A 14343-nucleotide genomic window follows, 5' to 3' on the forward strand; every position below is an offset into this window, starting at 1 on the left:
ATAAGTTCAAAGCAACAGTTTCACATGGCCTCACTTTATTATAGTTCACAACTGTGGCTCAATCCTTGGGTCACAAATCTGCCCCAAGCCTATTTACTTTTTTAGTGCAATTGTGAAAGCTCATTGTATTCCTTATTATGTAGCTTTTACTTATTATTCTATGAGGAATGGGCACATCCTATCTTTTTATTGGGTACTTTATTTATTTCAAATGTTATCCCCTTTCCCCAGTTTCCCATCCATAAACCCCATCTTCTCCCCCTGCTTCTATGAGAGTGATTCCTCACCCACCCACCACACCCACACCACCACCCTGGCATTCCCCTACACTGGGGCATCAAGCCTTCACAAGAGAAAAGGGCTCTGCTCCCATTGATGCCAAATGATGCCATCCTCTGCTACATATGGAGTTGGAGTCATGGATCCATCCCTGTGTACTCTTTGGTTGGTGGGGTGGGAGTGGTCAGGTGAAAGAGGGAGCAACCTCATAGAAGCCAAGGGAGAGGGGATAGGATAAGAGGTTTGCAGAGGGCAAACCGGGAAATGTAAATACATAAAATATCCAATTACAAAAAATTTCTTCCGAACAGGAGGAAGAATTGTGGCTTCTACCGGATAGGAACTCCACAGGAAGACCAACAGAGTCAACTAACCTAGACCCCTGGGACTCTCAGAAACTGAACCACTAACCAAAGAGCATTCATGGGCAGAACCTAGGCCTTCCTGGAGATAGATACACACACACACACACACACACACACACACACACACACACACACGCATATATATATATACATACATATATATATATATATATATATATATATATATCAGATGTACAGCTTGGTCTTCATGTGGGTCAGGAACAACTGGAGCAGGGTCTATCCCAAAAGCTATTGCCTGTCTGTGGGATATGTTCTCCTAGCTGGGCTGCCTTGTTTGACTGCCTTGTTTGTGAGAGGATGCAGCTAGCCTCACAGCAACTTAATGTACCAGGGTGAGGGGATAGCAGGAAACCCCATCCACTCAAAGGAGAAGGGGAAAGGGATTGGGAAAGGATTGTGGGAGGGGGTAACTGGGAGGGCCCAGAAAACAGGATTTGAAGTTAATAAGTAAAAATATATATAAGCATAAAACCAACCTTTCTTTCTAAAATTATTTGAATCAAATCTGGGATTCAATAAACTCATTAATTCATCTAAATAGCATTAATTCATGAAAGTTCATTCACATATTGATCTTCAGGAAATGTGCCCAATAGGGTGAGCTGATACCCAGAAATCATTAGACTATGTAATAGTGACAGGAAAGCACATCAGTCAGTAGTAAGAAGCAATTCTGAGACGAAATCTCTGAAGACTTTGCAATTCAGACTTTACCCATTGAAGACATGTAAAGCAGAGGGCTATTTCCAGAAAACTTATTTATTTTCCTTTAGCCTTTCCTAGTTGGCTCCTGACAGTCCTCATAGGCTCAGGAAGTAAGGTACTTAACACAACTACTGATGATGATTTAAATTCAAGCCACCTCCCCTGATGATCTGAACTTGTCTTCTGACTTTCTTCATATGCCATAGTATGTCACACACACACACACACACACACACACATACACACACATGCACAATTAATTAATCGATTAATTAATATTTTATTAAAGTCAGTGGAACAGAGACAACTTCTATAGCAGGATCAAAACACACTGAAGACCAAAGTGCCTACCCATGGCCCTGTGACCCTAGGGTGGCTGGAGGAAAGATACCCAAGTGCTTGCCATAGTCCTGCTGTAGGCATTGCTGTGAGCAAATATGTGATAGAGAGATGGGAAAGATGGCGTATGAGGTGGGGAGATGGGAGAGGAAGCAAAGTATAGTAGTTTGTGCACTGTGGAGAGAACGGAACTGGGAGATGCAGTGGTGGTAAGGAATGGGTAGAAATGAAGAGTCTGCCCAGCCACCTGAGTTCAAGGTTATGTCGGAGACCATGCTGCTGCCAAGGGCCATGCCTGGTTTCTTGGCCACACCCAGCCATGATTTGCACTGATGTCTGTGGTCTGTGTTGCTGCTGAAGGACATCTTGATGTCAATGACCATATTAATGGCAGGAGGCCACACTGATGTTGGGGGCCAAACTGGTCTGAGTACCTTGTGCTGCCACCTGAGTTCATAACCCAAGCTGCCACCGAACCATGTCTGGTTCCACAGTCCTAATAGAATTGGGATCTGTGTCAATGTCCTTGGCTTGAGTTAGCACCAAAGGCCATGTGGATGTTGTGGTTTGGGGGTCCCACCTAAAACCATATGGATATCTGAGGGCCATGCTGCCATTGGGAGCATACTGATCTGAGTGCTCTGTGCTGCCACTTGTGGCCATGGGGACATTAGGCCCATTATGCCAGAGGCCATGTCTAGGTTTGTAGTCCTATCACAGCTACGATTTGTGTTAAGGTCCAAGGCCCATGTTACCACCAAAGGCCATGAGAATGTCCCTAGTCTGGGCTGCTGCCTGAGGCAATGATAATTTCCAAGCACTGTGTTGAGCTGTCCCTGCCCCTCATCTGGGCACATGGAAGAGCTGGCTTTGGCGGTATAGGTGTGGGAGAACAATCTCTGGTGGTGTGGGCATGGGAAGCTGACCTCGATGGAGTAAGTGTAAGAGAGCTAGTCCTGTCCCTTATCAATTGTAGCACTTGGGAGAGCCTGGCCAGCACAGTAGAGTTGGCACTTATGGTACTGGTGGCACAAGCATATAGGAGAGCTGACTGGATAACTAAATCAACTTTCATCCAGTCCCAAATCCAGGGCTCTGAGTTGACCCACCCCAATATCCATCCCATCTATGAACTGCTAGAGTATGTGAGGGGGTTAGTCCTAGAAATCTAAAGCTGACATGACATAGGACAACAGCAGGATATCTGAGAGGAGTCCTGGTGAGGATCTAGTATTGATGGTGTAGCAGAAGCCAGAGGCCTCAAACCAGACCAATGACTCACTGCAATGAATATTTGCAAGTAAAGCAGTTTGGGCAAAGGAATATACTGTGGGACACACCATAACACACTGCAGCTACCATGGTGAAATCTTTCATTTTCTTTTGGGGGGGATGTACAAGAGTAGAGAAGGAAGGAAGGATATGAAGCAACAGGGAGATGAGTGGGATTGGTGTGCACTAAGAATCAATAAAAGGTTGAAAAATAAAAAAAAAACAAACCAAAGTGAACCAAAACAAAGACCCATATTGAATTTACTGTCCAAGGGAAAGGACACCACAATGAAGAAGTTGTGTTCTTCTTTTACAATTCTAGGAATGTGCACAGGAGATGTAATACCACCAGACAACATATCTATGTCTAGATGGCTTAGGCAGTAACAGCTTCAGTGACCAAGAATATACTTCCTGGTATGGTACTCAATCAGAATCTGTCCTTGGTCCAGAGTTTCTGTACGAATACAAGATACCCAGGCAGTAAAATGCACACCAGGTCCATATTTGTTTTTCTTTTCAAAATTTCAAGTTTTTTTTCTATATTTCTTTTTTTTTTATTAACTTGAGTATTTCTTATATACATTTCGAGTGTTATTCCCTTTCCCAGTTTCCGGGCAAACATCCCCCTCCCCCCTCCCCTTCCTTTTGGGTGTTCCCCTCCCCACCCTCCCCCCATTGCCGCCCTCCCCCCAACAGTCTAGTTCACTGGGGGTTCAGTCTTAGCAGGACCCAGGGCTTCCCCTTCCACTGGTGCTACCTATGAGGTCAGAGTCCAAGGTCAGTCCATGTATAGTCTTTAGGTAGTGGCTTAGTCCCTGGAAGCTCTGGTTGCTTGGCATTGTTGTACATATGGGGTCTTGAGCCCCTTCAAGCTCTTCCAGTTCTTTCTCTGATTCCTTCAACGGGGGTCCTATTCTCAGTTCAGTGGTTTGCTGCTGGCATTCGCCTCTGTATTTGCTGTATTCTGGCTGTGTCTCTCAGGAGCGATCTACATCCAGCTCCTGTCGGTCTGCACTTCTTTGCTTCATCCATCTTGACTAATTGGGTGGCTGTGTATGTATGGGCCACATGTGGGGCAGGCTCTGAAGGTGTTCTTTCAGTCTCTGTTTTAGTCTTTGCCTCTCTATTCCCTGCCAAGGGTATTCTTGTTCCCCTTTTAAAGAAGGAGTGAAGCATTCACGTTTTGATCACCCGTCTTGAGTTTCATTTGTTCTAGGCATCTAGGGTAATTCAAGCATTTGGGCTAATAGCCACTAATCGATGAGTGCATACCATGTGTGTCTTTCTGTGATTGGGTTACCTCACTCAGGATGATATTTTCCAGTTCCAACCATTTGCCTACGAATTTCATAAAGTCATTGTTTTTGATAGCTGAGTAATATTCCATTGTGTAGATGTACCACATTTTCTGTATCCATTCCTCTGTTGAAGGGCATCTGGGTTCTTTCCAGCTTCTGGCTATTATAAATAAGGCTGTGATGAACATAGTGGGGCACGTGTCTTTTTTATATGTTGGGGCATCTTTTGGGTATATGCCCAAGAGAGGTATAGCTGGATCCTCAGGCAGTTCAATGTCCAATTTTCTGAAGAACCTCCAGACTGATTTCCAGAATGGTTGTATCAGTCTGCAACCCCACCAACAATGGAGGAGTGTTCCTCTTTCTCCACATCCTCGCCAGCATTTGCTGTCACCTGAGTTTTTGATCTTAGCCATTCTCACTGGCGTGAGGTGAAATCTCAGGGTTGTTTTGATTTGCATTTCCCTTATGACTAAAGATGTTGAACATTTCTTTAGGTGTTTCTCAGCCATTCGGCATTCCTCAGCTGTGAATTCTTTGTTTAGCTCTGAACCCCATTTTTTAATAGGGTTATTTGTCTCCCTGCGGTCTAACTTCTTGAGTTCTTTGTATATTTTGGATATAACGCCTCTATCTGTTGTAGGATTGGTAAAGATCTTTTCCCAATCTGTTGGTTACCGTTTTGTCCTAACCACAGTGTCCTTTGCCTTACAGAAACTTTGCAGTTTTATGAGATCCCATTTGTCGATTCTTGATCTTAGAGCAGAAGCCATTGGTGTTTTGTTCAGGAAATTTTTTCCAGTGCCCATGTGTTCCAGATGCTTCCCTAGTTTTTCTTCTATTAGTTTGAGTGTGTCTGGTTTGATGTGGAGGTCCTTGATCCACTTGGACTTAAGCTTTGTACAGGGTGATAAGCATGGATCGATCTGCATTCTTCTACATGTTGACCTCCAGTTGAACCAGCACCATTTGCTGAAAATGCTATCTTTTTTCCATTGGATGGTTTTGGCTCCTTTGTCAAAAATCAAGTGCCCATAGGTGTGTGGGTTCATTTCTGGGTCTTCAATTCTATTCCATTGGTCTATCTGTCTGTCTCTGTACCAATACCATGCAGTTTTTATCACTATTGCTCTGTAATATTGCTTGAGTTCAGGGATAGTGATTCTCCCTGAAGTCCTTTTATTGTTGAGGATAGTTCTAGCTATCCTGCGTTTTTTGTTATTCCAGATGAAGTTGCAAATTGTTCTGTCTAACTCTTTGAAGAATTGGATTGGTATTTTGATGGGGATTGCATTGAATCTGTAGATTGCTTTTGGTAAAATGGCCATTTTTACTATATTAATCCTGCCAATCCATGAGCATGGGAGATCTTTCCATCTTCTGAGGTTTTCTTCAATTTCTTTCTTCAGTGTCTTGAAGTTCTTATTGTACAAATCTTTTACTTGCTTGGTTAAAGTCACACCGAGGTACTTTATGTTATTTGGGTCTATTATGAAGGGTGTCGTTTCCCTAATTTCTTTCTCGGCTTGTTTCTCTTTTGTGTAGAGGAAGGCTACTGATTTATTTGAGTTAATTTTATACCCAGCCACTTTGCTGAACTTGTTTGTCATCTTTAGTAGTTCTCTGGTGGAACTTTTGGGATCACTTAAATATACTATCATATCATCTGCAAATAGTGATATTTTGACTTCTTCTTTTCCGATCTGTATCCCCTTGACCAGGTCCATATTTTAGCAGCCAAACTGGATATCACCTTTCATCTGACTCTGAATTTTTAAGATTTATTTTCATTATTTTTAATTATATAATTATGTAAGGTTGCATGTGCATACTCACAAGTGCAAATGGCAATGAAAACCAGAAACACCAGATCCCCCTGGAGCTGTAGATACAAGGAATTGGGAGTCTCTTGATGTGGGTGCTGGGAATTGAACTTGGGTCCTCTGGAAGAGCAGTAAGCACTCTTAGAGATTAGATCATCTCTTTAGCACCTACTTTTTTTTCTCTTTCACAGAGGTTTCATTCATTAATTTTTAATATTTACTTTTTATTTATCAACTCCTATGTATAACCTATTACTTGGAAAATAATATGAGTGAGTGTGTCTGTGTCTGTATGTGTGTTTGTGTGTGTGTGTGTTTGCATGTGCGTGTGCCTTTGTGTATGTATGTGCGTGTGTGTTTGTGCATGTGCGTGTGCCTTTGTGTGTGTATGTGCGTGTGTGTTTGTGCGTGTGTTTGAGTGGTTCTGTTGATTCATCCAAGACCCCAATGTTACAAGTCAGCTTAGTAGAATTTTTTTTTCATCTTTATTAACTTGTGTGTTTCTTCTTTACATTTCGATTGTTATTCCCTTTCCCGATTTCTGGGCCAACATCTCCCTATTCCCTCCCCCTCCCCTTCTCTATTGGTGTTCCCCTCCCCATCCTCCCCCCATTACCGCCCTCTCCCCAACAATCATGTTCACTGGGGGTTCAGTTTTGGCAAGACCAAGGGCTTCCCCTTCCACTGGTTTAGCACCTACTTTTATTTTCTTTCCTGCACATGTTGTGCAAATGCTCACCCAATGACAAAAAATGGGTGTTGCTCTCTGATGTCATGTTTCACCTCTGTACATATTTTGTTCTTCCAGTGTAAGTTTATGAACATCTGTGCCCTCAGATAAGGTCCTCCCTGGCTGTCTATCTTGAGCTCAACTGTGAGAACAACAAAAGTGGCCCTGATCCCCTCCCACCCCACAAAACAAACTCCAGTGTTTTCTTGAGCTAACAAGATATAGGTTTCATAATAACTTAAGTTCAAAACAATAACTAGTCTGAGAAAACCTGTTTAACTAGAGAATGTAAGTTTGTGAGAAAACTATCACTCTCCAAGAACCTCCTTTAATCCTTTTATGAGTCTGTTTATGAAGTGAGGAATCCCACAGAAATATGGAGATATCCAGAAGTGATCAGACCCTAATAACCCAGGACTTCCAGGGCAAGTGAAGTGTCCTTCTACCACAGAACAAATGGGAGTAGACATTAGTGACTCTCTGGAGATTTTCCAATGTGCCAGTTTGATAGCCCTGGACACCATCATGATGTGTGCCTTCAGCTATCAGGACAATGTTCACTTGAACAGATCAGTGACTTCCCAGAGCTTCTTTTAAGTGGGTGAAGAAACTTGAATGCTCATCTCCATAAAACATTTGATTTTGATTCTAGCACCAACGTGACCTTTAATTCCAAACCAGACCCAAACTTGCTTGAGGTTCACACTTCTGATGGTGAGCACAAGTGAAAGCCTAGATGCTTGAATCATTTCTCAGACTCTGGGGGGTGGGTCATTTGGGCCATAACATAGAACTGATGTCTACTTTGGTGTTTTATGTCTCTAGCATACAAGGAATCTCCACCAATAATCCATACTGTCTGTAAATAAGACCACTTCTTCCCCATTTTTTGTGAATCTTCTACCTCAGGAGTTCCCAGACCTATATGCAGGTGGTTGGGAACCTAAGGAATGCCTTTCCCCAGAGTGACATATTCTATAGGATGACTGCTGATGGCCATAGCACCAACCATGACTTCCTGGTCATCCATAAACTTTTAGGTTTTGTTTTCACTGTCTGTTTCCATTCCTTTAAAGATAAAGCCAAAGTGACCTGCCCTTCTGGTGTCTTCCTGGTACCAATGTCTTTAACAGTCTAAGAGATCAACTTGAAAAAGACTCAGCTACAAGATGGGGGTGTAGTCGCTGGACGAGGTCAAGATAGGACACTTAATCCCAAGACACCTTTCTGTTTGCCAGAGTGAGTGTATGTGGAAGAGGCTTGAGACTGGGTTTCTTTTCTGGATACCTCCTGTGATGGTTTGCATATGCTTGGCCCAGGTAGTGGCACTATTAGAAGGTTTGGCCTAGTTGGAGGAAGTGTGTCACTGTGGGGTGGGCTTGGAGACCCTCCTCCTACCTCCTTCGAGGATGCTGAGTCTGTTCCTGGCTTCCTTCAGGTGAAGATGGCTTCCTCAGCTATCCTCCTGCACCTTGGATGCTGTGATGCTGTCATGCTCCTGCCTTGATGATAATGAACTGAACCTCTGAACCTGTAAACCAGCTCCAACTATAAATGTTGTCCTTTATAAAACTTACACTGGTCATGGTGTCTGTTCACAGCAATAAAACCCTAACTAAGACACCTCCCATGTCTAAGTGTTCATTCTGATGCTTTAAAATGTTACAGTGAGCTGGGGATTTAGCTCAGTGGTAGAGCGCTTACCTAGGAAGCACAAGGCCCTGGGTTCGGTCCCCAGCTCCGAAAAAAAGAACCAAAAAAAATGTTACAGTGAGCATGACAGGAAAGTAGACATAAAGGTACATCATTCTCACATCTCCACTTTCTCATGATAGAATTATTGGCTGAACATGGTTAACATTCTATTTACAGTTGTTTCATTTGTATAAATTAGACAGATGAGGTAAGATGTATACTTTACACCATATAGTGCAAATTCAGACAAGAAAAAGCATTAAAAAGCAGATCAGTAAACGTCCTCTGAAAAACCCATTATTCTTTGTTTGAAGTGTAGCATTTGAAAAGTCCTGATAGGCATACTTTAAATTTATCCGAAGTTTCTAGAGACAACCAACTTCAAAGGGCTGTTGAGGAAAGCAAAGACTTGAGGAATTCCCTTGTAGAATACAAATTACCACAAACATTTTTGATATTACTGGCAACAAGGATGGTGAGAATTTTTATCGTGTAAATACCTTACAGACTGAATCTACTTCCATAAGCCAAGTTTTAAGGCAATTCTTCATTCCTAAACTGGTTCCTAGATTTGGTCTACCCAAATGCTAAGTACTTCCTCCTAGGCAATAACTCTGAATAAGGTTGCTGAAACCAGGGAACAGTGAGGTACAAGTAAATCTACCCTGTGGAAGGACCAACGGGTACGTTCAGTATGTTCCAATACGGTTTGCTTTTTAACTAACCTGATAAACACCTTCAGCGAAGTGGCTGGGTATAAAATTAACTCAAATAAATCAGTAGCCTTCCTCTACACAAAGAAAAACAAGCCGAGAAAGAAATTAGGGAAACTACACCCTTCATAATAGTCCCAAATAATATAAAATACCTCAGTGTGACTTTAATCAAGCAAGTGAAAGATATGTATGATAAGAACTTCAAGCCTCTGAAGAAAGAAATTGAAGAAGATCTCAGAAGATGGAAAGATCTCCCATGATCATGGATTGGCAGGACTATTATAGTAAAAATGGCCATTTTACCAAAAGCGATCTACAGATTCAATGCAATCCCCATCAAAATACCAATCCAATTCTTCAAAGAGTTAAACAGAACAATTTGCAAATTCATCTGGAATAACAAAAAAACCCAGGATAGCTAAAACTATCCTCAATAATGAAAGGACTTCCAGGGAAATCACTATTCCTGAACTCAAGCAGTATTACAGAGCAATAGTGATAAAAACTGCTTGGTATTGGTAGAGACAGACAGGTACACCAGTGGAATAGAATTGAAGACCCAGAAATGAACCCACACACATATGGTCACTTGATTTTTGACAAAGGAGCCAAAACCATCCAATGGAAAAAAGATAGCATTTTCAGCAAATGGTGCTGGTTCAACTGGAGGTCAGCATATAGAAGAATGCAGATCGATCCATGCTTATCACCCTGAACAAAGCTTATATCCAAGTGGATCAAGGACCTCCACATCAAACCAGACACACTCAAACTAATAGAAGAAAAAGTGAGGAAGCATCTTGAACACATGACCACTGGAGAAAACTTCCTGAACAAAACACCAATGGCTTCTGCTCTAAGATCAAGAATCGACAAATGGGATCTCATAAAACTGCAAAGCTTCTGTAAGGCAAAGGACACTGTTATTAGGACAAAACGGCAACCAACAGATTGGGAAAAGATCTTTACCAATCCTACAACAGATAGAGGCCTTATATCCAAAATATACAAAGAACTCAAGAAGTTAGACCACAGGGAGACAAATAACCCTATTAAAATTGGGTTCAGAGCTAAACAAAGAATTCATAGCTGAGAAATGCCGAATGACTGAGAAACACCTAAAGAAATGTTCAACATCTTTAGTCATAAGGGAAATGCAAATCAAAACAACCCTGCGATTTTACCTCACACTAGTGAGAATAGCCAAGATCAAAAACTCAGGTGACAGCAAATGCTGACAAGGATGTGGAGAAAGAGGAACACTCCTCCATTGTTGGTAGGATTGCAGACTGATACAACCATTCTGGAAATCAGTCTGGAGGTTCCTCAGAAAATTGGACATTGCACTCCCTGAGGACCCAGCTATACCTCTCCTAGGCATATACCCAAAAGATGCCCCAACATATAACAAAGACACACGCTCCACTATGTTCATAGCAGCCTTATTTATAATAGCCAGAAGCTGGAAAGAACCCAGATGCCCTTCAACAGAGGAATGGATACAGAAAATGAGGTATATCTACACAATGGAATATTACTCAGCTATCAAAAACAATGACTTTATGAAATTCATAGGCAAAGGGATTGAACTAGAAAATATCATCCTGAGTGAGGTAACCCAATCACAGAAAAATACACATGGTATGCACTCATCGATGAGTGGCTATTAGCCCAAATGCTTGAATTACCCTAGATGCACAGAACACATGATGAAACTCAAGAAGGATGACCAAAATGCAAATGCTTCACTCCTTCTTTAAAAGGGGAACAAGAATACTCTTAGGAGAGAATAGGGAGGCAAAGTTTAGAACAGAAACAGAATGAACACCCATTCAGAGCCTGCCCCACATGTGGCCCATACATATACAGTCACCAAACTAGATAAAATGGATGAAGCAAAGAAGTGCAGGCCAACAGGAACCGGATGTAGATCTCTCCTGAGAGACCCAGCCAGAATACAGCAAATACATAGGTGAATGCCAGCAGCAAACCACTGAACTGAGAAAAGAACCCCCATTGAAGGAATCAGAGAAAGGACTTGAAGAGATTGAAGGGGCTCGAGACCCCATATGAACAACAATGCCAAGCAACCAGAGCTTCCAGGGACTAAGCCACTACCTAAAGACTATACATGGACTGACCCTGGACTCTGACCTCATAGGTAGCAATGAATATCCTAGTAAGAGCACCAGTGGAAGGGGAAGCCCTTGGTCCTTCCAAGACTGAACCCCCAGTGAACGTGATTGTTGGGGGGAGGGTGGTAATGGGGGGAGGATGGGGAGGGAAACACCCATAAGGAAGGGGAGGGGGAGGGGTTAGGGGGATGTTGGCCTGGAAACTGGAAGGAGAATAACAATTGAAATGCAAATAAGAAATACTCAAGTTAATAAAGATGAAAGAAAAAGAAATGTAAATAAGAAATACTGAAGCTAGTAAAGATGAAAAAAATAAAAAATAAATAAATAAAAAAGAATTAAATTTCTTTTTCTGTGTGAAGTCCTGTGCTAAAGGATGGAACATAGAGATCTACCTTGCAGTAGTTCAATGACAAAACCAGAAAGGTATTGTAAGAATCCAGCACCCCCACTTGGAACAGATAACATCTTTCCTTTATTCTTGTACTCCTCCATTTACTGAGTGGTTTGTGAAATGTCCCAGTTCCTGGCACTCTCCTGGACCCTAAAGTATGTCATGTTCTTGAAGAAAACACTGATGGTGTCCTGGTTGCACAGAATATAAAGGGGCAGCAGGCAGTAGGATGAGACCCACCCATTCATTGACCTGATACCTGAGGAGGTTCGGGAAGGCATTCTCTGTGACATCAACATGAGCTGAGGTAGGACGTAGAGCTGGGTAAGTAAAAGGTGGGGGCAGCAGTCAATAGAGGCCATGCATGCTGCTGCAGCACCTGGACACCATCAAGGACACTGACGCTTCCTTAGAGGAAAATGGCCAGGGAAAGCAGAAGAGTCCAGAAGAACAGACTGATGATGACACACAGGACATCTCTTCAGTGGACTTAGAAGGCTCTTGGTGCTTGTTGGATAGGAGGTAAGGGGTGGAGCCTGAGGACTGAGTGGGAGACCAATGGGGCATCATCCTGAGGATCCCTAACCTCATGCCTTCTATAGGAGCTTCTCCATTGACAACTGATTTCCCTCTGATTATAATAAAGATAAAAAACGATGAAATAAAAATAAAAAATTGTCCTAGTGGACTGTGATCCTTAGAAGTATGGCCTGCTCTTCCACACCAGGGAGCCAGAAGCTCATAGTAGGAGAAATACGGTAAAGAAACGCTAAGTCATAACATGACAGGTGTTATATTTTTGAGATCAGGATTAGGGTCAACATCACCAGGAAGATAAAAGGTGGTTTTGCCAAAATAAGGGCATCTGTAAATCAGGGTCAAGAGTCAAGTAGGTGTGACAGGTAAGGAATGCATCCTGGGTGAGCCCATCACAGAGCCTCACATCTTCAGCTCTGAGGTGGGCTTCAGGTCCAGTCTCTCTGAAATCTACACAGTACTTAAGTCCATTTCTCCCTCGGTTGCCTCTTTCTGGTCCAGGAAATGCGATGGAAAAAACAATTCATCATGAATGAGATGAAGGTGGTAATAACTTTGACCCTGCTCTGCTTTGAGTGGCTTCTAGATCCCACCAGAGTCTCTGTCTCTATATCAGGATTTCTGCTGAATCCGAGAATGGGTCCATTGGTGTCTCAGAAAGCTCCAATAGTATTAACAAGGGCAAGTACCACACAGGCTCCAAGTGCCTCCTGCTTGCCATTCTGTCTTCCAGTCATTTGCTCCCACCCCTTCCAGTCTGGCCTCATCCTTGCTTTGGTTTGCTCCCTAGTCTTTTTTCTGCCTGCCATCGGTGGATTCTCCCATCCCCCTGCCTCTAGATTCCCCACTTGCTTGTCTTTCCAGCTATCTCCTTCCTGCTTGTGTGTCAGTGTCCTCCTCATTTCTGACCACCTTTCTTCCCTGCACAAATGCCTGCCCCATGCCCTTGTCTTTCCCTTGCTGTTGTTATGTCTGTGCCAATGTGACTGTCCCAGTTTGCTGCTACGAAATAACACTGTTCTCATGGATTAAACAGCACATACTTAGTCTTCCATATTTGCAGGTCAGATGTCTGCATCAGCTTTCCCTGAATTAAAAAGTAATTTTTTTTCAGGAGTTCTCGGGGCAAACCACTTTCTCCCATCTTCTAGTTTCTAGAGCTTTGCACTTAAGGCAAAGTAGATTAGGCCCACCAAGAATCAACTCTTGTAACTGAAGTCAACTAATTATAGTCATTATTCACAGCAGAACTAAACTAGTTTATAACTGAATGGCCGGGTAATTCACCACAGTCATGAGGAACTTAAAAGCCAAACATTACATTTCACACTTATTAACTTGGAATGGTTCATCCCTTTGAAAGTACTTAATCTGAAAATACATATTTGATGGATACACAATCCTCAGTAGGTTAGCTTGTCTTCACATAGTGGAGTAAGCCAAATCTTTATCCGCTGAAGTTCTGGGGTCCTCAAAATCCTGCTTGAATTGGGTTGTTGTCTTATTCAAATAGCTTTAGTGAAAAGATGTATTAAGGGATAGAAGATACTCAGTGATAGTTCTTGGTTCCAGACATTCTTTCGCTTCCTTCTTTGGTAAGAATTCTATCAAGATCATCCTGAAAATCAGGGTCAATTATCAAATAATACAGTAGTTCTCTTTGACTCAATGCCACAATCACCCAAAATGCCAAGTACAGAACATCAGGGTCAATAAAATAGTGTTGGATTTCAGTGGAAGCTTTTCTCCCAGTTAATCCTTCAGGCCATTTGACAACATGATTATTAGACAGGGCCAAGATGTGTTTTTTGTTCAGTCACTAAGGGGAGCAAGGAACATGTGCCATTCTTATTTCCATCCCTTGATTTCTGGACCCAGGATGCCTGGTTGTGGGGAAAATAGTGGCATACTCAGCATTGTTTTTTTTATATTCCATATAATACATTTTGATTATATTAATTTCTAAGTACACATCAACTCCAAAGAACATTGCCCTCCAGCTAGTACTGTATATCAAAATCTTTTCAAAAG

At 42.3% G+C, this 14343-nt stretch overlaps 1 pseudogene across 1 annotated transcript in view; it reads left to right on the forward strand.

The window, feature by feature from the left end:
- The first annotated feature begins 12139 nt into the window (after positions 1–12139).
- Positions 12140–14343, forward strand: part of Cyp4a8-ps1 (cytochrome P450, family 4, subfamily a, polypeptide 8, pseudogene 1) — a 140399-nt pseudogene continuing 138195 nt past the window's right edge. Inside the window, exon 1 of the transcript XR_015621482.1 lies at positions 12140–12297. The product of XR_015621482.1 is annotated as a cytochrome P450, family 4, subfamily a, polypeptide 8, pseudogene 1, transcript variant X2 (transcript). The remainder of the gene's footprint in view (positions 12298–14343) is intronic.

The sequence above is a fragment of the Rattus norvegicus genome, chromosome 5 (assembly GCF_021556685.1).
Source record: "Rattus norvegicus strain SHRSP/BbbUtx chromosome 5, alternate assembly SHRSP_T2T, whole genome shotgun sequence".
Lineage (NCBI taxonomy): Eukaryota > Metazoa > Chordata > Mammalia > Rodentia > Muridae > Rattus > Rattus norvegicus.